The sequence below is a fragment of the Hesperophylax consimilis genome, chromosome 25 (assembly GCF_061612785.1).
Source record: "Hesperophylax consimilis isolate HC1 chromosome 25, BYU_Hcon_1.0, whole genome shotgun sequence".
Classification (NCBI taxonomy): domain Eukaryota; kingdom Metazoa; phylum Arthropoda; class Insecta; order Trichoptera; family Limnephilidae; genus Hesperophylax; species Hesperophylax consimilis.
The window spans coordinates 28,082,424-28,106,798 of record NC_142860.1 but is presented as its reverse complement, the minus strand read 5'-3'; positions in this window follow the sequence as shown (position 1 = coordinate 28,106,798).

Sequence of the window (24,375 nt, the reverse complement as noted above, 5' to 3'; positions counted from 1 at the left end):
TTGGTTAGAAAATTGCAGTATTTTTTCAAGATTTTTGTAGTTATACCGTCGTATCCTGGCGCACTACCATTTTTAAGTGATTGTATTATGTTTTCAATATATTTTTCTGTAGTCGGTTTAAAAATTGAAAGATTGCTATTTGTCATTTTATCTTCATGTATGTCATCAGGTTGATAATTTTGGTCAATTTTATATGCAAGTTTTTGACCGACGGTAGCGAAAAATTTGTTGAAAATATTTGCGCACATTTTTGGTTCACGGATAGCATTTATTTTAGTTCCATTATTGTTTATGACATTTATTGTAGACTTATTTTTATTATTTTTATTCATTATTTCATTTATAGTGTTCCATGTTTTTTTAGGGTTTTCCTTTGTGAGGATTATTTTCTCCCTGTAATATTTTTCTTTTGTGTCTTTGATAATTTTAGTGAGTTTGTTCCGGAATATTTTGTAATCGTTTTTTACTTGGCTACTGGTAGGGTTTTTTTTTGTATCTATGAAAAGTTTTTCTTTTTTCCGGATAGATATGAGTAATCCTTGCGTAATCCATGGTTTGATTTTCCTTAATTTAGAACTAGGTTGATTATTAACAACACTACACTTGACATTAACCGTACAGGACCTATGTAATCTTCTGAGATGTTGCGTGGAGGATGTTTTTTAAGAACAGGTAGGAGAGGAAGTTCTGGGAAGGTAAAAGTCATGAGGGTTGGGTAGGGATCACTGTGTCCAGGAGTGACGTACATATGATTATACCCTTCCCACTGCGGTACAAGGCGATGGGTCGAGAGATCAGTTGGAGAGGTCAAAGGGTCTCCTCAGCATCTCCCAATCTGGTACGCCACGCAACTGGTAGGCATGCGCATCCTGAATACACCTCGCCCGATGAACCCTGGCACCCCTGCTAATTCATCAAGCGTAGCAAACCACTTGGGGTGACCTTTAGAAGAGGTGTTGGTTATCCAATAAATGGTTCCCGGGGCGGCAGCACCCAAACCTGAGTCTCGATTTTTACGAAAAACAAAAAATAATTACACGTTTCAAATACCTCGCGAACATTCCATGGGGGAATTTCACCGTCGTCGGGTCGTCGTAGGTAAAAATATTTAAAAGCCTTAAGATTGGAATCATGAATTTCACAAAATTGCGTCGATATAAAGCAGAGGTTTCCAAACTTTTTTGCCCCGTAGACCACTTGCCAAATTTTTTTTTTCCGTAGACCCCCTGCCTGCCGAATATTGAATTTTCCTAAAACTATTAACGTCCCATGTGATAATCATTTATTTTTTTGGTAAAAATATTCCCTTCCCTTCCTTGCCTGTCCAACAACCGGGTGGCGGTATACAGGGGCACCCTTGTGAGGTATTGTCACATGATATCCGATTCTTCAACGTTCCAACGTTACATTGTGCAGACAGGGGCACCCTTGTGAGGTATTACACAAAATGAAAATGAAGTAGGATAAGCAACGGAATTTATTTCTGTGGCTAGCCCTACAGAACTGCCCCTTAAGTTCTTTGTTAGTGCTTATTCCGGTCAGTTCTTCTTGTCACATGATATCCCATTCTTCAACGTTCCATTTCCATAGTCAAAATGTCCTCAAACTTAGTTTTAAAGTCTGTGTGAAGTGCATTTAAATGTTGAACGTCATTATTACCTTGGACATTTTTCAAAAACAAGTTGGGAAACTAGGAAAATTCGCAGTTTCCAATGTACAATGTTTTGCTTGAATATATTAATTCTGACTAGAAAAGGAACGTAGACTCTATTTATATACCTCAATTAACAACTTTACGAAAGATAAAAATACAAATATCAAATTAGTCATTTCTCAGTCTATTATATTTGTATTAGGTCTATTGTGTCATTTAAAGAACTCCTAAATGTTGACTTGAGGTAAATGGGGGTCCGCTCGTATGTACTCCGATTTGAATCTCCTGGACCCTCAAATTTTTTTATCGCTGACATAGACCCCCAGCATGCCGATATCGACCCCTGGGGGTCCATATAGACCACTTTGGGAACCTCTGATATAAAGGGTTGTTAATGATTTTTCAAAATTAATGTTAATTTTCATAAAACAATCAACACCATAAATACATTTCTGTAAAGTACACAACAACTCAATTTAAGCTCTAACCACCCCTCTATGCCTTGTTTAATTGATAGAACGAAGGCCATTCAATATTTAACGTGAATTCTTGGAAACATTTAAAGAACAAAGTTGTTAACATAAAGTTCCACGCACCCAATTATCACATAAAACGACAGAAGTGTGTTGTGGCCACGTCAGTGTACTTCTCTATTAACTGTTTATATTTATTTATTTATTGCATCGAGGTTAATAATTTACATTTCAGTGAAGCAAACATAGAGTAATCACAAACATAAAGTAATACTACATACATACACAAAATATTTCAAAAAAAAGAAAAAATTTGCATAAAATATACATTATTTTTAATAATGTCGTTTGTTATGCAAAATTGCTGGCTTATTAACGAACGGAGTTGAACTATCGAAGCTCTTAGAATTGAAAGAAGTCGTATACGCGGCAAGTTGAATGACGCCATACTGGTTCGGGCGGAGAAATTAAATTTGTTCATTCAATAAGTTGTGAATAAAGACCTCATTAACTAATTGACTACCTATTTGTGTCATAATTCAAATTTGCCAATGCATTTTTAGGTTAGTATTTCTATTCAACATTTTCATTTTATTAATATTTTTACTTAGCTGCATGACTTTTGACGTTTAACACTGTCCATTCATATACAATACCTTCAGTATTGCCAGTGTATATCGACTTATTTTATTCATATTGGTCTGGCTATCAACAGCGCAACCGTGTTCAGGAAATCACCTATCGATTCGATATTGTAATGTTATCGATTTCACTGAGCTAGACCCCCAAGTATACAATTTCATTGGCTTTCCGGAGCGTTTGAGTAGAAAGCGTCGAAAGGCTTTTTTTTTATAAACTGGCTACAGCTATTTTCTTTCAAATCGGTTAATTACAATTCTAGGAGTCATCTGATCAGTGTACTCCCCATACTTGCGTATTAGTAATTTATTAAGAAAGCCATAACTTGGTGTCATATTCGCTCCAAAGTAAACGTAATAAAAGTGGTGTTTTGAGTGTGCGATTTACGATGTAAGTATAATTTTTGTTCAGGCTCACTTAAAGGTTCGTAATAGAGATGAGGTTTATATGGTCGAACGAAGATGGACTGACGCTGTGATGTGTTGTTTTGGAAATTAAATTAAAATTTTGACATAAAAAATAGAAGAATTTTTTATATCAAACTCAAAATTAATTTCACTATTGATTCGTGACTACCGATTGATTTTTTTATTGTAAGCTGTAAAACTTCCACTTTATACTTTAAAAAAAAAGAAAACATATTTAATTGCACAAACGTGTTATAAAGATTATTGTTAAATGACTTTTTTGTTACAAAATAAAATATTGAATAAAAAAGTTATAAGCTTTGACAAATCTTTTGCAAACATGCAAGAATAAATATTTAGAATAGTCTATGGTAAACTTTTAAATACAAATACAAATTATGATTTCCTCCTTCTAACACTACTTAAATCATGCATCTCACCGTAATATACAAGGAGTCTTAGTTTGTGTCGTAAAGGGTAAATTGCTTTCGATGTAACATTGCACTAAAAATCCCGTAGGGTTAATTATAATTCATAAAATCAACTGTTCTTTGACACCATGAAAATTACAACACTCTTTGTAAACGAATACTCTATATATATAAATTACAACACTCTTCCTTACTACTCTACTCAGTCCTTACCCGTGTCGCCACAAATCATTGTTGAATTCTCGAAAAGTCTAAACTAGAAAGATTTCATAACCTTTACAAAGCCAAACAGTTACCGTAACTGTCATCTTTAATTCCCGTAATTCTTTGTTGACGGTTTTGTTCCTAGTATTGATGAAACTCACGCAAGGCATACGCATTGTTAGAGAATGTCGGACACCAGTGAAGCCGTGTCTAAAGTCCAGGCGACTTGAATGGGAACAACCTCGCCCCACAGGTCACTGGAGACTGGCGTCGCCGACGTCTTTGCTAAATGTCGGCAACGTTTGCCTGTGTACTTTTGGGAAACTGGACAGCTCAACACAGAAACATCCCAACACACCTTAAAAAGTGATGAAACAAATACTAAGTTAAATAGGTTACTTAGGCAAGGTTTACAGGTTAGTTTTGTCATCGCTTTTAATGATTTCATATCACTTTTTAAAGGTGTGTTGAACGTGGTCAAGGAGGATTTGGTTGAATTGTCATTGTATTGACTTATCGTGCAACCGCCCGGCACTATTTTTCACTTGACAAATTTAGCATTTTTCTGCTCAGTTTATTTTTTAGAACAGCTCAAGATCTACACGACGACGCACAAATAACTCTTTATAATGTAACTCTTTCTGTTGTGGAGTTTTGACTGATTTTCGTGATTTAAGGGCTCTATTCCCCCTTCTCACTTGAAATTGTAAGCGCACTAACCAGCAACGGATAATGGGGATAATATATATATATTTTATAATATTCATTACATTATATGCAAGGACGCTTTTGTCTGTCCAACTAGGAATGTTTCCCGTTTTAGGACAGTAAAATTAAGAGGTTTCTATTTACCCTAGAGGAATACAGGCTTTAAGAATAGAGAAAATACGTATGTAAAAGCGAAGATACCACTAGGCGTTCATGATAAATAATTATCAGTTTACATTTTTTAGTAATATTTTGGAATCAGTCTTGCCTAAATTTGTTATATTTGGACCGAAAGATGACAATTCCAACGGTTTCAGCTGTGCATCATGGATTGGCCTATTTCAGCACATATACTGAAATTCATATTCATATTCAGCATATGTGTTGAAATAGGCCAATCCACGAGAATATATCGTACTTATAGCGTAGTCTGTCGTAAGATTAATTAATTGTCTATTTTTAGAATATACACGTTAATTGGAGCCACAATCCTTGGGCAACAAAGACGTTTGTCGCACCTTAATAAGGGAGCCTGGAACGTTTTCACGTTGAAAATCTTAAAAATCTCTCTCTATATATATATATATATACATATGTAAATGTTCGTTTGTTCTAAATCTTAAATCTCCGAAAGTTCTTCGCAGATTGCTTTTAAAATTTTGACATAACGTTGCATCCGAATACGCGTGGGTTTTTATATACATACATTATATGAATATATGTATATGTCACCTGTAACAGGCAAATACATGTTTTTTTAAACATCTCCATATGTTAGACGTAAAAGCAATACGCGTTATTGTTTCTCTGTCTGCACATACAGACTGAACCACATCAAAGCGTGGCGGGTACTAGTTAATAAATAATTTATAAAAATGTTGAATTCCTGATATTTTCTCAACAGTTTACTTGTTTTGCAAAGACAAGCAAAGCTTACTTTGGCTTTCCTAAACAATTGATATTATTGACGCAAGACCATTTCCCTCCCATTAAATATAAAAGCCTTTTATTCAGAAAGTAAACAAATCCCCCAATAGACAAACGTTCTAATTTACAAGTAGTACATATTGATACCGTAAACATTCTACTCGGTAACGGAAAGGTTAATCAACAATATATTCCTGGAGCGGGTTCGGAACCCAGTTAACGCTGTGATTTATTTCTTTGCTCCGCGGGGTAATGTGCTCGTTGGTGGGCTAGTCACGTAATGCCGAGGGTTCGGTACAAGACTGCAAGCAGCAGAACTTATACAAATTACAATCTGTAGTGGCGCCCTGTTTAGAAATGAGGCTAATGTATTGGCTTTTTGTGAATTCATTTACATATTTTATTTATTGTTCGGTGTTAACACATTTTGTAGGGGAAATCAAATGAATTGAAGTGAAGTGAAAATGCTAGATTTTTTTTACATCAGCTCCACAAAGGAGGATCTGAGAAAAAAAACTCTTCAGGGGTTGTGCGTTTTTGGGATTGCTGGTCTTTTAGGGAAAGAACGGAGATGAAGTTCTGGAAAGGAAAAAGGTTAAAACCTCACCACACAAGCCCGAGTATTGCTGCAAAGTCACCAAACGTAGTTAACTAATCTAAGGGGACGTTTTTTTTAGTAAATTTTGATTATTGAGACTCATACCTATTTTAAATTATATACAAAATACTCTAAACTTTAAAACTCTCAAACAAAAATATGTGATAGAGAAAGAACAGAAAAAGATTCGAACGCAAAGTGGAATTGAACCCAGCAACCCTTGCCGGGGCATTAGTCCATTGCAATTTAATTCAGGTAGATTCTAGCAATCATGCATAGATACCAGTCAAAAATATGAATAAATAAAATAATGCTTGTAGTGCTTAGTCGAATCTTATGATAACAGTTATAAACGCTGTGGTCAAATAAACTCAGTGTTAGAGCAATGTCCTGGAAAGGCAGATGTCCTGAGTTCAATTCCCAGATGCGATCGAATGTTTTTCTGTCTCTCTGTTGCACATTTTTTGTTCAAGATTTGTTAATATTGTCTTCATTGATTTAATATTAATTTATATGTTTTATTTCGAAGGAAGCAATTACTTTGGGGGTGTGATATTATAAATTAAATGAAGAAACACCCTTCGTAAAACATAAGTTTTTTATTGAATTGATAACTTACAGCCAACCAGATTTCGCTTATCTTAAGCTTCGTCAGGGATAATATATTGTCACATATATTCTAAGTAAATTGATTGGGTATTCATTCAAAACGATTCCAATTAGTATTAACAAGAGAAAGACGAACTACATAAGCTCAAACATACATAGTTGCTCTACAACTTTCCTGCTTCCATTCCGTGTAATAGGAGTACTAAGAACGTATGCACATACGGCGAGTAGGTACTCCACATACCCTTAAGCTGCCGACAGACGTAGCTATAAAAGATCAAAAGTTATTTGGCTTGGCGTATTTCGGCATATCGCTCGCCATACATTTCAATTGGAAATGTACGGCGAGCGATATGCCGAAATACGCCAAGCCAAATATCTTTTGATCTTTTATAGCTACGTCTGTCGGCCCCATTAATCTCTATGTTGTGGAACGAAGGTACTCTACTTGAGTTTACAGTAAACATTTGTAGTTCGGTAGATGCGAACGTGGTCCCCGGCTTTGCTATGGGTTAAATCGGTAATGGAAAACACCGGCGAATGGCTAATGGTTTAAAAAATATTTATTCATGTACGTCAACAAACCGATTCAGAATATATAAGTTTTTTTACATATACGTAGAATTAATGAATCGTTATTTAAAAATGAATAAAATACTTCAAAACGCCCTTCTTGTTGTTTCTAGAGTCACGGCGCAGATCTACGCGGGTTTAAATTCTCGCATTGTATGAATTATTTCATGTTTTGCTATCAGATATTTGTAAATATAATTGATTCGCCGTTTTTAATGTATTCCAGCAAGAAATCGTGGCTTTAAAATCAAATGAAAGACTAATTCAGATTTCATATAATAAATGGACAAATGCAATTACAAATTCGGGTTTCAAAGACAGAAGAATTTTTTTAACATTGTTTTTCCTTATGAACTGTAGAGATACTTCTTTATATCAAACTGAAAACATATTAAATTAAACAGACTTATTATGTACAAAGATTATTGTTATTTGTCACTCCAATTTTTTTCGTTTCATTTAAAAAAGATTAGTAAAAAAATCACAAATTTTTGGCAAACATATAAGGTTTTACGATCGATGACTGTTTAGTATTGAAACAGTTTTGGATAATATCTACCATTTTTCCCATGATATACCTACTGTCATACCTACTATCAATGTCCTTCCTTAAAAACAGCCTTACCCACACTTGGAAAGAAGAAGATGATTTGTTGCTTTGTAAATTGTCGCAAGTACAACAATCGAATTCGTGTCGTGTAGCAAGAAGGAGCAATCGTCGCGTCCTCGTCGTATTATTCACATGATTTGTGCTCTGTTTGCAAATATCAAAATCATATTAAAGATTATCTCGTTTTGGAGGAAAATTAACCCCGCGAACAGTGCAAGTTCGTCGAGAGCCATATTGCCTGGATTCTTGGGAATTCAAGGTAGGCTGTTCCTTCATTCCACTTTTACCGTAATTCTTCAAAACCAATTGAATGAGATTTTCACTATCGTTTTTATGTGGATTTGATTTACAGTTCATTTCCGTGTAATAGAACACGTTACAATGATTTTTTAGAATATATTATAATTATTTGGAAGTATGGTAAGTTTTAGACGCAAGTACAAAACGAGCTGTTATTTCTTTCTGACATTGAATCATATATCTCACCGTAATACAAATAGAAATATAAGAACTATATTTTGACTCCGTCTCATTTTAGTACCCTGTTGATTCAAAAAGTAATCTTCTTGTGATGTTATATGGTTCCTTGAGACGTCTCCTCAAAATGACAATTCAACACACCTTTAAGGTGTCATTAAAAGTGATGAAACAAAAACTTGGTTAAATAGTTACATATGTAACCTATTTAACCTAGTTTTTGTTTCATGACTTTTCACAACTTTATAAGACTCTTTATAACACTTGATGACATTTGATGAGTTATTATACGGTCACCGTTATTATTATATATTAAATTACATCGTGAAATAAAACTGTAGATTTGTGTAAAAAATAAACTACAGACACACTTATTTATTCAGTGTCCAGAAATTCGAAGAACAAACGGAAAACATGTGAAACTATTTTAACTATCTAAACTATAGAGAATTTTTTGTTCGATCTGAAAATTTAGTCTTTTTTGTTAAAAATTTTATTAATTTTATAATTTACTCGAAAACAATTTAAAAAAAGTTTTACTACAAAATTGACTTGTAATTAATTCAACATGTAACGTAGATTCACTAACATTCTAACGCTTGTGGTAGGAGTTTTAAAACTGTGTATCGAGCGAGTCCGTCTGTTTGTGCTCTTAGTTCTTCTAAACTAACCAACGGATTTTGATAAGGTTTTCACTATCATTTAGAGAATTTCTTCCGAAAGGTTTATATATAATACATGAATATTATATCAATAGAAAGTCGAGAAAAGTCTACGAGTAACGCAAGGTACACGTCAAGTAGTGCATAGATCAGAGGTTCCCAAACTTTTTTGCCCCGTAGACCACTTGCCAAATATTTTATTTTCAACTATCAATGAATATTGAATTTTGTGATAATCATTTATTTTTTTAGTAAAAATTGTCCCATGTGATAATCATTTATTTTTTTAGTAAAAATATTCCCTTCCCTTACCTGCCCAACAACCGGGCGGCGTTATAGTTGCTCTGTCTTTAATTTAAAATGGAGCAGGATAAGCAACGGAATTTCTTTCTGTGGCTAGCCCTACAGAACTGCCCCTTAAGTTCTTCGTCAGTGCTTATTCCGGTCAGTTCTTCTTGTTACATGATATTCGATTCTTCAACGTTGCATTTCCAAAGTCGAAATGTCCTTAAATTTAGTTTTGATGTCTGTGTGAAGTGTATTTAAATGTTGAACGTCATTATTACCCAGGACGTTTTTCAAAAACAAGTTGGGGATCTAGGAAAATTCGCGGCTTCCGATGTGCAATGTTTTGCTTGAATATATATAAATTCTGACGAAAAAAGGAACGTAGACTCTATTTATATACCCCAATCAACAACTTTACGAAATATAAAAATACAAATATCAAATGAGCAATTTCTCAGTCTATTATATTTGTGTTAGGTGTATTGTGTCATTTACGGAACTCCTAAATGTTGACTTGAGGTAAATGGGGGTCCGCTCGTATGTACTCCCATTTGAATCTCGTGGACCCTCAAATTTTTTTCTCGCTGATATAGACCCCTAGCATGCCGATATCAACCCCTGGGGGTCCATATAGACCACTTTGGGAACCTCTGGCATAGTTAAATGATTCTGGACGCTTTGGAATGATTTTCATTACTTAATTAATACGTACACAGTTTTAACATAATGTGGAAGCGAACCGATGATAAAAACAAAAAAAAACCTCAATAAAACTTACTAATAAACGTGATTTATTTTTTACACAACTGATTATAATTTTTTTAAACTACCATTAGTGTATGGTAAATGGTTGATTTAATTTTAAAATGCGTCTATTAGATTGTGTTATACCATGGGATTAGTAAGATGCATGCCATGGATTACCTGAGGTCAGAGTTAGATAAAATAAATTTTAAAAAGAGAGAACAAAACATTAAGCTACAGTAATTTGTTTGAAAGGAAATTCTGAATCCAGTGACAATAGAGCCCAGTAAAAATATACATGGTTTGGCAATCCTTTATTTCGTGGAAACCATAGGAGTGGCTATTGCCTACCCTTGTGTAGGATTAGCAGGGGGTGAACAGAAGGGGGTAGATGTGGGAGGGGTGGGTTTACTAGGAACGTTAGCTGCGAAACTTGTTAAGAAAATACTTATTTTCCAATAACGTCATTGGAAAAAGATGCAGTGACGACAGTAACAACGCAACAGCGAGTAAGATAGAATTTCTATACAAACAATTCAACTTTTTTTACCTATCTCAAAACGTTGCAATTTCAAAAAAGTATTTGAAGAATGTAGAATCACCTCCATAGGTTAGTGCACTCTACATATGGTCACCCGGTATAAATAATGATCACTAATATCGCATTACACTTCACCGTTAAGCGTTATTTTTCCTCATTTCAAACTTGTTTATAAATATAACGTTTTTCATAAATTGAATAGTAAATTATTGAATAAATGTGTAGCCACACGTTACTAGAACGTTTGAGACTTTCAGTATGGGCAGCGTGCATTACACCTGAAACCTTCAAGACCCGCGAAGAAGTCGCGCCAATTTACCAACGACTTCTGGAATATATCAGGCTTTACAAGGCGCGCGCGTTCCTATATAAGCGATTCTGTGCTGCATCGCAGTTCAGTTTAGTACAAGTACTCATCAACTGCGACGAGCGATGATCCCGTCACAGCCCTGTGCCGCGCCCACTGCCGTGCTGCAGTCATTCTCTAAGCCGCAACAACTGAGCTTCGCGTCGCATGTCAACAACCTCGCTACGTCCGCCGTCGAAGTTCCGGCCTTTCGTCCATCCTCCGCTCGAATGGCATCTCACTGGAAGGTCAGGAAGGCCCGTGGTCTTCACCACCAGTGATGAACATTACCTTCGAGTCTAGTCCCCGCCCGTATGGCGTCGAGTTACGGACTACATCGCCACGACCACATTTCACCAACGTTCATTTCCACTATATACGGTGTTGAGTATCTGCCTGGTGGATTCGCCATCAACTATCTCCACCTGGCATGGAGGATTCGTCATCGATCATCTCCACCAAAGTGTCAGCGTCAGTCTGGAGTAGTTCGTTGTCTAGTCCAATAAATACATATGGCTGTTGGAAAAAAGTTATAATGAATTAAACCCGAGTTTCTATTTTCCACTCGGACCAGCGATATAATTAAAGTAATTGCAGTATTGTTCCGTCTATTTTGTAGTTGCAACCCGCCACCCCCCCACACACTCCACCCCTTAATACCACCACCTCCAGTCTTAATCTACATGATTAGTCGCTGTGTTGCATTAACATAATTTGAATAAGTTTTTACTGAACACTTAGACAAATAATGAATTAGAAAAAAATTCAATTTAATTTAGATTCGCTGTTTGGATGTATCACACAACTAAATATTATTTTTCAAAGCAGGTGAAATACTTATTGGGTTTATAAAAAGAGTTTATTTTTAAACAAGTTCTGCTGTGTAATTATTATTACGCGTGACAGCTGTTTCGCCCTCTGAAGGCATTATCAAACTGTTTGACAATGCCTTATCAACACAAAATTAAACAATGCATATTTTTATAATAATAAAAACAATACAGGATTAGTGTCTAATAAATCAAAACAACGAGGTAAATAAAATAATGAAAAATTATAATTTAATTAATGCGTTATAAGTTATTGAATGGCTAACTTTATAATAAGAAGAAAAAAATTGTTCTAAAAAAAAGTTATATTAATGACTTAGGTATTTGGTTTGACACGAAACTTAACTTTATCAAGCATATTGAAATAATAACCAATAAAGCTTTGAAAATGTTGGGATTTATTTTAAGGGTATCTAGTGATTTCAATAATGTAAATACTGTAAAAACATTATATATGTCACTAGTAAGGAGTCATGTAGAATACAATTCCACGGTTTGGTCCCCAAATTATGAGGTTCATTCACATGCGATTGAAAGAATCCAAAATAAATTTTTAAGATATGTAAATTTCTAAATGGGCATTCCTAGAGAAAACCTAAATTACGATAACTTACTTTGTTCATTAAATTTAATAAAATTATCTGATCGCAGAATTATTTCCGATTTAACCTGTTTGTATAAAATCATTAATTCAATGTTTGATACCCCTGATTTATTATATGTAATCTCTTTTCATACTCCAAGCAGGTCGGTTTCAAGACAGTACCTACCATATTATTGTAGCAATTCTATGTCAACGTCCCAATATCATACTCCTATGCGACGGATTCAACAGCTAGGAAACAAATACTCAGATGTTGTTGATATATTTAGTACATCAATTTCAATATATAAGCATACCCTATTGAAGTTTTTTTTTTCATCGAGTAGTGGAATATTTGAATAAAGGTATTTAATTTGATTTGACTAACATATAATAATTTTGTCAACTGAAATAGAAAAAAATATTTTGGATTTTTTATATGTTGTGCCTGCATTCTGTGTAGATCAAATCAAGTTGAGTGATATTTTGACTTTATATTTATTTTTCTGCAATTGTTTTAATAGTCGTTTCCTGCACTATTTTCATGTATAATTTCGTAAATATTTTTTATATATATGTATGTAAAAGCCTTAATAGGCGTGAAATAAATAAATAAATAAATAAATAAATAATAATTTACGTTAGGTATGTCATGCGTAATATTTTCAGTCGCCGAAAGATCACACGTTATAAGGTTTTCCTTAGATCTAGTTATGAATACCTTTCGCTAACAAGATGTTTTCAGCTGGGGATCTAGCCTGTTGTAAATAAGGGCCCAAGAAAAGTTGGGATTTCTGTATGAAGGCAGTACTAGTGAAGGGTACTTGCAGAAGACCCGTTGTCCGCTTCTAATACTGCGATTATGGGTGACTGATTTGTTGAGGTTGGGGCGGTCTCTATAGTATTTCATTAAACAATTAATACATAATTGACGGACTGAGAGGAGTTGGCATTCTTTATAAGTGCTTCAGTGGAATGTCTGTAAGATGTTTTCATCATAACCCTTTAGTACTGCTAGTTGTGTTCCGAGAAAGGCAAAAGGGTTGAGGATGCTGCATTTCCCCAGATAAATATACAATATACAAATTTACGTACCCTAGCCGTAATTTTCTTTTGTGCCTTATGTAGTTAAAAAGCGAAATATCTATGTTTTTTAACAATGTTAATATAATTTACAACCTCCGTGGTCGAGGGGTAAAGCTCTCCACTAGCAAGCTAAAATGTTGCGGGTTTAAATCTCGGCGTGTGCAAAAATTTCATTAAATGAATAATGTATTTTATTTTTAAAATTTACTCATTAAAAATAAAATACATTATTCATTTAATGAAATTTTTGCACACGCCGAGATTTATTATTATTATTCTCGCGTCATGTTCCAGAGCGGAAGATACTCTCAGTATAGCCCTGGTGTAAAACCATTCAGAGTTGAAATTTTAATTTTTTTCCGCGTACTTGTTTACTGAAAACATTACTTATTAATTTATACAGAGTGTTCACTCTCATACCATCAAAATTCAGGTGTGATTATACACAATTATAAATGTGTATGACAGAACGCCCAAACCATACATGGGTCGATCGGTTTTGATAAAGCAAGGAGCATGCGAAAAGAGAGTTTTGTTGCGTTTCTTCTCTCTGCCAATTTCTCTGGAGAAACAGCGTAACGGTCAGTTAATTATTCGTGAAAAAAAAGCTTAATTAAATGTTTAAAGTTTTTTCGACGGGCACCTCTACTCCGAAACCCCAAAATACCTAAAAAACCTTGACTCTGTACAAAAATGGGCCGTTTGATAGTTTATCCTATTGCAATCTTTGAACACCAGCGTCGGGTGGGAATGCTGTCACTGTTCTACTGGTATTTCCTGTTTTACCGGTATTTCCTGTTGTACCGGTATTTCCTGTTTTACCGGTATTTGCATCTTCCATTGATCCCTTCAGCATACAATCGAGATATACGTCAAATGCGCGCCCAAAAATTGCGCATAATTGATATTTGTCATATGAGAACCGATCGTTTCAACCATGTTCTTGAGTTCAAGACCGGCTGTGCTTATCAAGAAATCAGATAAGCGATAAAGTACCTATCTACGTTATAATATTTAAATAGGAAATCATTTTAAGTGTATCATTTTCAAAAGTGGAATTTATTTGTCAGGAATTCAGTGGATCCGGTGATTTTTCAAGGGTCCTCGCTACTAATTAAAATTTATGAATAGAATAAAATGGTGATAAAAAAATAATTTCCTCCTCAATTATATTTATTGTTCTTCTCATCCGCTGCTGAATGGACGTTTTTTCAACTCTCAAAGGGACAAAAAACGCTATGTAACTCGAACGCTTTCGTTTCAAGAATTTTACCGCGACGATTTCTTACTAAAATAACTCGCTTTCCACATTTTCGGGCCATATTAAATTTCATATAGGTTTTTCTCGACTTTCTGGGATATTATTATCAAGGTGAATGCTTCATATCAAATTGTTTTCTGTCCGAGAGATGTGACATGGAATTTTACCTGGAATTTTAATAAGTCTTTTGTGATAATTTCTGTTGTTGTTGGTAGATTGTCTGGGATACATTGCAATACTAGGTGGTACAGACATGAATTTTAGTAAGTCGAACCGCGATCTGCAGTATTAGCAAGAACAGGAAGATCTTTGATTCGATCTTGAAATTTTGTGGCCATTCATAAATTTCTTACATTTGTGAATCTATTGAATGAAGGGTAAATGTAGGAAACGCAATTAATGGAGGACTGAACGCGGTTGGCGCTAACAAAACATTGTCCAAACAAGTGAAGCTAGCGGTCCAAAATGGAGGATGCTCAAATGAACCAAATAACTACTTGAATCGGGCCATGTTATGAGTCAGATTAACAAAAGAGTACACGGAGAAAAAATATTGCTAATTTATTACGAATCTCTTTAAATTATTGGTAATGAATTAACAGGTTTCCCGATACAGTTTTAGTAAATTACGAATATATTATCATGATTTCGGAAAATGTTTTAATGAAAATCCGAATATTTTTGAATTTCTTTATGATAATTTATTATGACGAAGTCATACGAATCATGAATATAGTCATTTTTCTCCAAGAAGAGAATGAAGGAAAATGTATTGAGACCGAGACGAATATCGATTGTTTATTTATTTATTTTTTCGATCCTTTCTCCCTGCCTAACCCTGCAAAATATTTTTTCTTATTTTTAAACAAACTAAAAATTAGATATTTACACCCACGGCAATCTTAAAATGTGTAGCGAGAGAATATAGGAGTCCAATTGGAGTCAGATGGAACTACAGTTATTTAGAAGGTAAAGTAATAGAGCCTTCTCCAGTCAGAAAGCCTTCAGGAATAATGCGCGACCTTCTTTCTGTAATCTCTTGGGACCTGTGATTAAAAACAAGGCCAGATGTAACAATAAAGAGCCTAAATATTACGAAAAAGACAAAATAATTTTATCTAGTTAGGAGTTTCATTTTAAAGGTTAAAATTTTAAAAATGTTTTCACAGCGGTAGAAAAGAGATTAAAATTGAAGACTTTAAAAATCGATCTTTTAAATGTTGATGATTTCCGTTCAAGGAAAGTCTGAAGGTTTTCGGTAAAGCTCAATACAAACGGTAAGCGAATGATAACAATGTGGAAATTATTGGTCCGGTAAATGCCCTTTTATCATGTGATTTTTTGCGGTCTGAAGTGTACCAATATACCGATATTTAATCAACAACATGTTGGTTGTAACCAACGTGGTTAACCTTCAAAAGTCAGAGAAAAGATGTTCAAATAAAAATTGAATTTTCATTTAGACTTTTAGAAAACGTCAACAGGTATCGCATATAAATAAAAATTGGATGACCGGTCAGTGGTTGAGTGGGCATAGCGCTTGGGTCTCACCCGAGCGTCGCGTGTTCGATTCCTCGGCTGGCTAAGTCCTCCATCACAACACAAGCAACATTTTCGGCTTTCTGTGGTGGTAGTAGGAGATTTTCAAACATTGTTGGGTTATTCGTAACCCGGGAATGTTTGTCTTTCTTTTTAAAAAAATTTTCAAAAAAAAAAAAATGTTTATCCGAGACAATATCTAGGTTAGAACTTTGTAATTATTCAAAATGATAGCTGCCAAAAATATGGGAACAATTATTTTAAATATAATATTGTAAATTCTGATTTTGAAATATGAAGTATAATAGTTTGGTCCCAATGGTTGAGTGGAAAACACGCTGTCCCGACAAGACAAAGATCCTGGGTTATTTTCCCAGTTAAACCGTTATCTTTATATTTTCTGTGTATGTTTCTGTTTCATCTTTCGTTTTGATTTTAAGTATTATCTTCTTCTTCAATGACATATTACATTAACTTTCAAAAGTTGAAGAAATGTTATAAAAATTGAACATTTTAAGCGTTTGAAGTAAGAAGGAATTAGATATCTGCTCAATATTTAATAGCAAAGTGTTTGTTTGTCTTTTTTTCTTGTTTATTCCAGATCTCGGGGAGGGTGGTGCAATCCCACTAGCTCCGTATTGTACAAATCTAAACATAACGTATCAAAGTATCAAAAGAAACTAATTTAAAATATTCTAAAGGCAAAACAAATATATACTTACAAAACAGTACCTACATTAATCATAAAAATAGTTGGTATAACTCCACGGTTTATGTTCGTATTATTATTATTACTACGCATTACTTTTTAATCTGACAAACATATTAAAATGCCATTTATAATTAAAATTTGGTGAAAAAATGGTGATCATTTAAAATGATTTACTTAATGTTGTGTTCGCACAAACAGGTCTCCAACTCGTCGTGGAAAGAGTTTTATAAATAATTGGTTCTTTAATATTAATCAGGGATTTATTAACACTCCGCGTATTATATATTGGTGACTCGATAGTCGACATAGCTAGAAGCTGGCTAATTGGAATCTGGGCCAGTGAGATTCTCTGAGAGCCTTCCCACTGGCCCTGGCGACTACTGGCCACTGGCTCCAGCTTGCGGACTTCCACGCAAGCTCTATGCACTGCCATCTGTGCGTGCATCTATGAAGCTTCATAACACTTAATAAAAGGTGTTTTACGATAACTGATTATTTTTGGTACTGATTATTTTTCATTTACTTTTTTACATTTACTCCACACATGAAGTCATGAGGAAATTAATTTCTCTCTGAGCCTATTAATATAATTTCAGGAATTCTGTGCGGAGAGTCTTCTTAAGGGAAAAAAAAGGTTAGGGAAAAAAGAGGGGTAGGTAGGAATGTTAATGGGTCCAGGAGAGATGCATGAATCCATCCCTCTCACTGCTATGCAAGGCTTTGGGGTTGAGCGAGTCTGGCTGGAGAGGATAAAGGGTCTCACTCATCTAGCATCTTCGGTGGGCAGATGCATCTACCACCAAGACTTAACAAAACTCAACTCATCAACCCGAGCACCCCTGCTGAGTCACCAAACGTAGCGAACCGTTTGGGGTGACCCAAAATCAGAATTGTTGGTTATCTTATAAATAGTTCCCGGAGGACACTGATATAAAATATTGCAAATTTATTTATGTGGTTAAATTATTCGTATTCCGGTTGGAAACGGGACTGCAAACGAATGAATTGACAGGTTTCCTAACAAACTCTGAGTAATACGCGAAAGTGTTATGAGGATATCCGTACACGAGTTCATAAAAATTCTAATATTATCGCATTTCGTCATTATATTTTTTAGCATGAACACGTGTTCCGATATATTCTGAATGTACTAATAGTGTTTTGGGAAATGATATGCCTTCACGTTTTTAACACAATTTATAGTAAATACATACGTACATTTAATTTATTTTCCTTGAGCCCAAAATAATTAGCAATTATCTTTAAAATTAAAATTGTGCAAAATAAGGAAAAGGTGAACTATATATCTCGTTACCATTCATTCATTTGTGAAGCACAAAGCAATATTTGTGAATACATTAATAATGTTAGTTCGATGAATCAATTGAACCTAATAAACCTGTCTGACAGGAGAATTATGTCAGACCTGGTTTAATTACTGGAGTCATTAATAACTTAATTGACAGCCCTGTCGATTAGGAACACAAAATGTAACATTCTTTTGTAATACATACACAACCAACTATCAGACACACTTACTTACCAATAGGATACATGATCTAGGCAACAAGTTTGTGGATACTATTGATATATTTAATGACACCATTTATAGAATTAAGTTAATGTTACGTTCTACCATTATTGTTTCATATTAAGTTTTTGTAAAAATATATTTTTCATTATATTATCATTATACTTTTAATCAGGGTTTTATATTTGTGTATTCATAGATTTATTTTGTACCTACAAAAATTGATTACATATACAGGGTTTTCCAATAAGAGGTGTTATTTTGAATAGCCTGTTATATCGGTAGATGTTACTTTTGAAGCTGTCATTTTTTGACATTTGACAAGTAAAAACTACTTCATTAATAAAAATGGAAGGATACACGCTTCAACAATGCATTTAAATTATAAAAGTTCACTTGAGTGAATCAAATGCAAATCATCTTGAGTGATGAGGCCCATTTCCACCTCGGTGGCTTCGTCAACAAGCAAAATTGTCACATTTGAGTCTCGGAAAACCTAAGAGTTATTGTTGAAAAGCTTTTATATCCTCAATGTGTGACTGTTTGGTGCGTTTTATGGTCCGGCGGAGTCATTGGATCTTACTTTTTCGAAAATGAGACTGGAGCAACAGTTACGGTGAATGGATCGATATCGAGAGATGATTAATGATTTTTTATGGCCAGAATTGAATAGTATTGATCTGAACAACGTTTGATTTCAACAAGACAGCGCTACGTGCCACACAAGCAACAAAACCATTGATCTTTTACGATTGAATATCAAAATAACACCTCTTATTGGAAAACCTGTACACACTGTAAGTATCTCTTACACAATACAGATATTCTCCTATGTACACTGCATCATGTATCACTTTTATGTAAAAGCCTTTTTAGGCGTATTAATAAATAAACCAAAATAGCAAATTCAAAGTCTTTCTCCAAAAAGCTCTTATGACCGCTCTAATATTTATTTAGTTTAGTTCATACGCTTTATTTTATCGATGCCGAGGAAAATACTAAACGACGATTTGCGGTAGGTTGTATGAAAGCACAGACTCAGGGAATAAGGCACGTTCGCCAAATAATATTTTTCAAAACAAACTATTGAATAATATAAAAGTGATGACTGGCGCCATTGAAAAAATACCTCCAATATCGAATACCGATTTACTCGTGTAAGAGCTATATTAGTATTATTAGGTAATTCGAAAAGCGGGTTTAGGTGCCATTGCCCGGGAACCATTTGTTGGATAACCAAAACCTCTGCCATAGATAATCTCAAGTGGTTCGCCACGTTTGGTGATTAAGCAGGGGTGCCCGGGTTCATCGGGTGAGGTGTGTTCAGGATGCGCCTGACACCAGCTGCGTGGCCTGCCAGATCGGTAGAGGCTGGTTTGGGGTTACACTATGACCTCTCTAATTGGTCTCTCTAATTGGTCCATCGCCTGCGCCGCAGTGTGAGGGACATATTCATATGCTCGTCACTTCTGGACATACCCTTTACCTTCCCAAAACTTTTTCTCCTTGATTTCATTAAAAAAAGACTTCCTCGACTTTTTAAAAAGCCTTTGAATATTCAGGTAATAATCTAAGATATCGGATATGTTTTTCTGAGATACTTTCAAGGTTACAAACCAACTTCATTAGAAACTTACTTTGTTTCCATTTAAAAAAAGTTAGATGACAAAAAAAAGTTGATTATTCATTTGCAAGTTGGGAGCGGCCCGGTGCGTTGCGCGGCCAAATGTGGGGGTAGCCATTTAACATAGTAAAAGATTCATTCTACTCGGAGTATTTAATTAAATCATTTATAATAATATTTCTAAGCGATTAAATTTTCAAACAAAAAACACATTATTTTACATTTGTTCACAGTTAAGTAACTCGCATGAGTATAAAAATATAACTTAATTTGTTAAAAGTTGCCCAAACAGTCATAATAGGGATGCTAATGGAACCTTTCTATGATAAAAAAAAATTATGTAAATGTCTGTGTCGACTATAAATTATATATTTTATCAGTTTAAGTATTTACTATTTAAATGAAATATTACTTCTCAGCTCTTTTCTTAAGAGGGTCGTCTGTATCCATTCCGGTAAAACATAAATATAATGGTACATGCTTCACTTTCGTTTCTGTATGGGAATTCAAAGAACGAGGATTTATGGGTTAAAATTCAACGGCTGTAAATGGTTTCGCATTTCAATTCTTGCTGTCAGTTTATTCGTAAAATGGAAATGATCGGTTTGAAGTACAAACTCAGTCATTCTTTTTACCAAACCGATATTAATAAAAAATAATAATAATTAGACAATTTGTGAAGGGCCGTTTTTGTGCAAAATCACCAAAAAATATGTGTGACTTTAAAATTGCTAATTGTTTTCGTCTCTATTGGGAAATATATGCAATATAAGCCTATCAGTGTTGATGAATGGATACATATCCAAACCATTTCCTGGGTTATCAGGTATTCCCCAAGGGTCACACTTTGGTCCTCCGTTGTTCCTCGTAATTATAGACGACAAACTAAGCTCGAGCACCGTATGGAGTTACTTGAAACCAGACGCTATGTAAATTTTGCAATACTTAGTTTTAACATAGTGCATAACTCCATGGATAGTCCATTCCTCTTCGAATGCTATGGATTATACGTGCCTGAAATCTGATGATCGGGGAAGACATGACATGATAAAGCGAAATAATAATTTAAAAAGATTAAATTTTTAATTTATTTAGAATAATATTATTTCCACCTTAAAATTCGACCCAGTTTTCAGGTACACTACAATTCACAACGTCAAAATTTACTCAAAACTCAAAACCATTGCAAACCAAAAATATATAATTTTTTAATGATAAACTAATGTTTATAAGACAAGGTTCTATGCATAGCACGAGTAATAACAAATTAATATTTTATTTTGTTACGATATTTTACATTTCTTATTATTATAATTTAGTAATGTTGGCCTCACTGGGTGGCTTACCCGTACTGAGGCCTGCATTTTATAGCACACAAAATATTCACAACACATTTATAGAAAATATGCAGTAATTGTCGATTGAAGTACTAGTACATATTGAATTATTTGGCGGGTTGGGAACAAACCGACGACGTGGCTCAGTGATCCATAGCATCTGACCGGACATCAGAAGGTGCGAGTTCAATTCCCGTCAGCGGCATTATGGAAATTTAAGGCGACTAATTATTGTTTATAATAATTTGTCAAAAATATACTATTGAAACTATTAAAAAATAAGGAATCCTCAACCATACCGCGTATTCATAGCAAAAGATCAAATCACAATGATATAAAAAATATTCCAAGTTACAAAACCACATTCGGACAAAACTACATTTATTTTGCAACAAAACTCCACAACATCCTTCCCCCAAATATAAAGCGAATAGAAATGTTTATAAATATCTGGCTGAAAGAGATCAATGAAAAAACTCTTAATAAACATTAAAAACGACACAGAAGACAAATAAAATAGAAGTGAATAACTTTAGTCCGCCTCAGCACAGGTCACCCTAGTGAGGAAAACTGAGAAATTTAATTACTATACATGTATACAATATCAAATTTTGTATGTAAAATGTTATAATAGTTACTAGTATAAACAAAATCATAATTCCAAGCAACGCCAGCTACAAGTCAGCTAGTCTATATAAATGAAAATAGACTAGCTGACTTGTAGCTGGAGTTGCTTGGAGTTATGATTTTGTTTATAGTAGTGACTATTGTAACATTTTATATAAATTTTGTATTAAAAAAATGTTATAATAGTCACTAGTATAAACAAAATCATAACTCCAAACAACTCCAGCTACAAATTTTGTATATAAAATGTTATAATAGTCACTAGTATAAACAAAATCATAACTCAAAACAACTCCAGCTACAAATTTTGTATATAAAATGTTATAATAGTCACTAGTATAAACAAAATCATAACTCAAAACAACTCCAGCTACAAATTTTGTATATAAAATGTTATAATAGTCACAAGTATAAACAAAATCATAACTCAAAACAACTCCAGCTACAAATTTTGTATATAAAATGTTATAATAGTCACTAGTATAAACAAAATCATAACTCAAAACAACTCCAGCTACAAATTTTGTATATAAAATGTTATAATAGTCACTAGTATAAACAAAATCATAACTCAAAACAACTCCAGCTACAAATTTTGTATATAAAATGTTATAATAGTCACAAGTATAAACAAAATCATAACTCAAAACAACTCCAGCTACAAATTTTGTATATAAAATGTTATAATAGTCACTAGTATAAACAAAATCATAACTCAAAACAACTCCAGCTACAAATTTTGTATATAAAATGTTATAATAGTCACTAGTATAAACAAAATCATAACTCCAAGCAACTCCAGCTACAAGTGAGCTAGTCTATATAAATGAAAATGTAAATGTTCGTTAGTTCAAAATCTCCGACAGTTATTCACCGATTGCTTTGAAATTTTGACATAATTTTGACGTATTCGAATTTGTGTGTGTTTTATACACCTGTATTATATAGATGTCACATGTTACAGGTAAAAATATGCTTTGTTTTGCAAAACAGCGCCATCTGTTAAACGTAAAAGCGACACACAATATTGTATCTCTATCTGCATAGGTAGACTGAACCACAGCAACGCATGGTGGGCACAGCTAGTAATAAATAAAAAAATGTACATTATCGGCCGCACCGTTTGTTACATTATTGTTTCCACAATTTCGAAATTACCTCATTTTATCGCCGGTTTGTTTGACTGTAATGCTGTGAGGCTTTAATCCCAGCGGTCGCGAAAATCCCACATAAAATGTTATGTAAATATTTCCTTAACAACGAGCTCGTTCCAGCTTTAATGGGTTGCCTCGGAGAGCTTTGTAAGGAATAAAACTTCCGCCGTTGAAAATACACAAATAATGATAAAATGTAACTTCAGCAAAAAAAAAACGTCTAGTCTATCACCGTCTAGCTATTGACAAAATGAAAGAACATAAATTTACGAGAAATAAAATTTTTCATCGAAAAGAATAAATTATTTTTGTTAATGGTGTTTTCTTGAACCGAATACTTCATATAAATATGTTTGTAATGCTGGAAAAACTCACAGATTGTGAATACGAATTTATTTAGAGAGTCAAATGGATCGAAATACAGTTATTTTTTCATTTTGCTTTCACACAAACGAAGTATTTAATACCGTAAGTCTAAACCTAAACTTGATTTGATATTTTCACGGCCAAAGTATTTTAGTGTTTTCTTTATCTTTCTACATCATCGTGGTGAAATGTGTGTTTATGTATGTCATGTAGGGCCGATATTAAGTATATCAATACGGTTTTCGGCGTTTAGTTTTGGTGCAGCCTTGACGGCTACCGGATGCCAAAAACCATTAAGCTTAAACCGTCATCTCGATTAATATTAGTGGAGTTCTTATGGATTTAAATTTCCTCCGTAATTAGGCGTGCTCGGTTCGTTTTGGGTCTTTCCAAGACATCAGAAACAAATCCAAAGTGCCCGAATAAATTGCCGGTTTCGATTGGGAAGAAACGATCCTGAGAAACTGATAAAAAACATTTGAAATTTAAATTTAAATTTAATTTTTTTTTAACTACAATACATATAAAAATACTAAAATAAGTGACGTTGTAACGTGAGTTGAGATTGAACTCAACTCAATACCTTGATAACCAACAAAAAAATAATTTCTTGGAGCAGTTAGGAATTGATAACGACCAAGGTGTCTAGCACGGTAGACCGATAAATGCTTGATCAATACTATACTGACAAAATCCGTCATCTATGGTCAGATAGCGATATTTGCGAGCACCGTCAGAATATGATTACGACAGTCGGTAGATAAAAGCCGTTGCTTTTAGCGTGGCCTCTAAAGTGTCATATAAGCTGTGAATATGCACAACTTTTTCGATAAT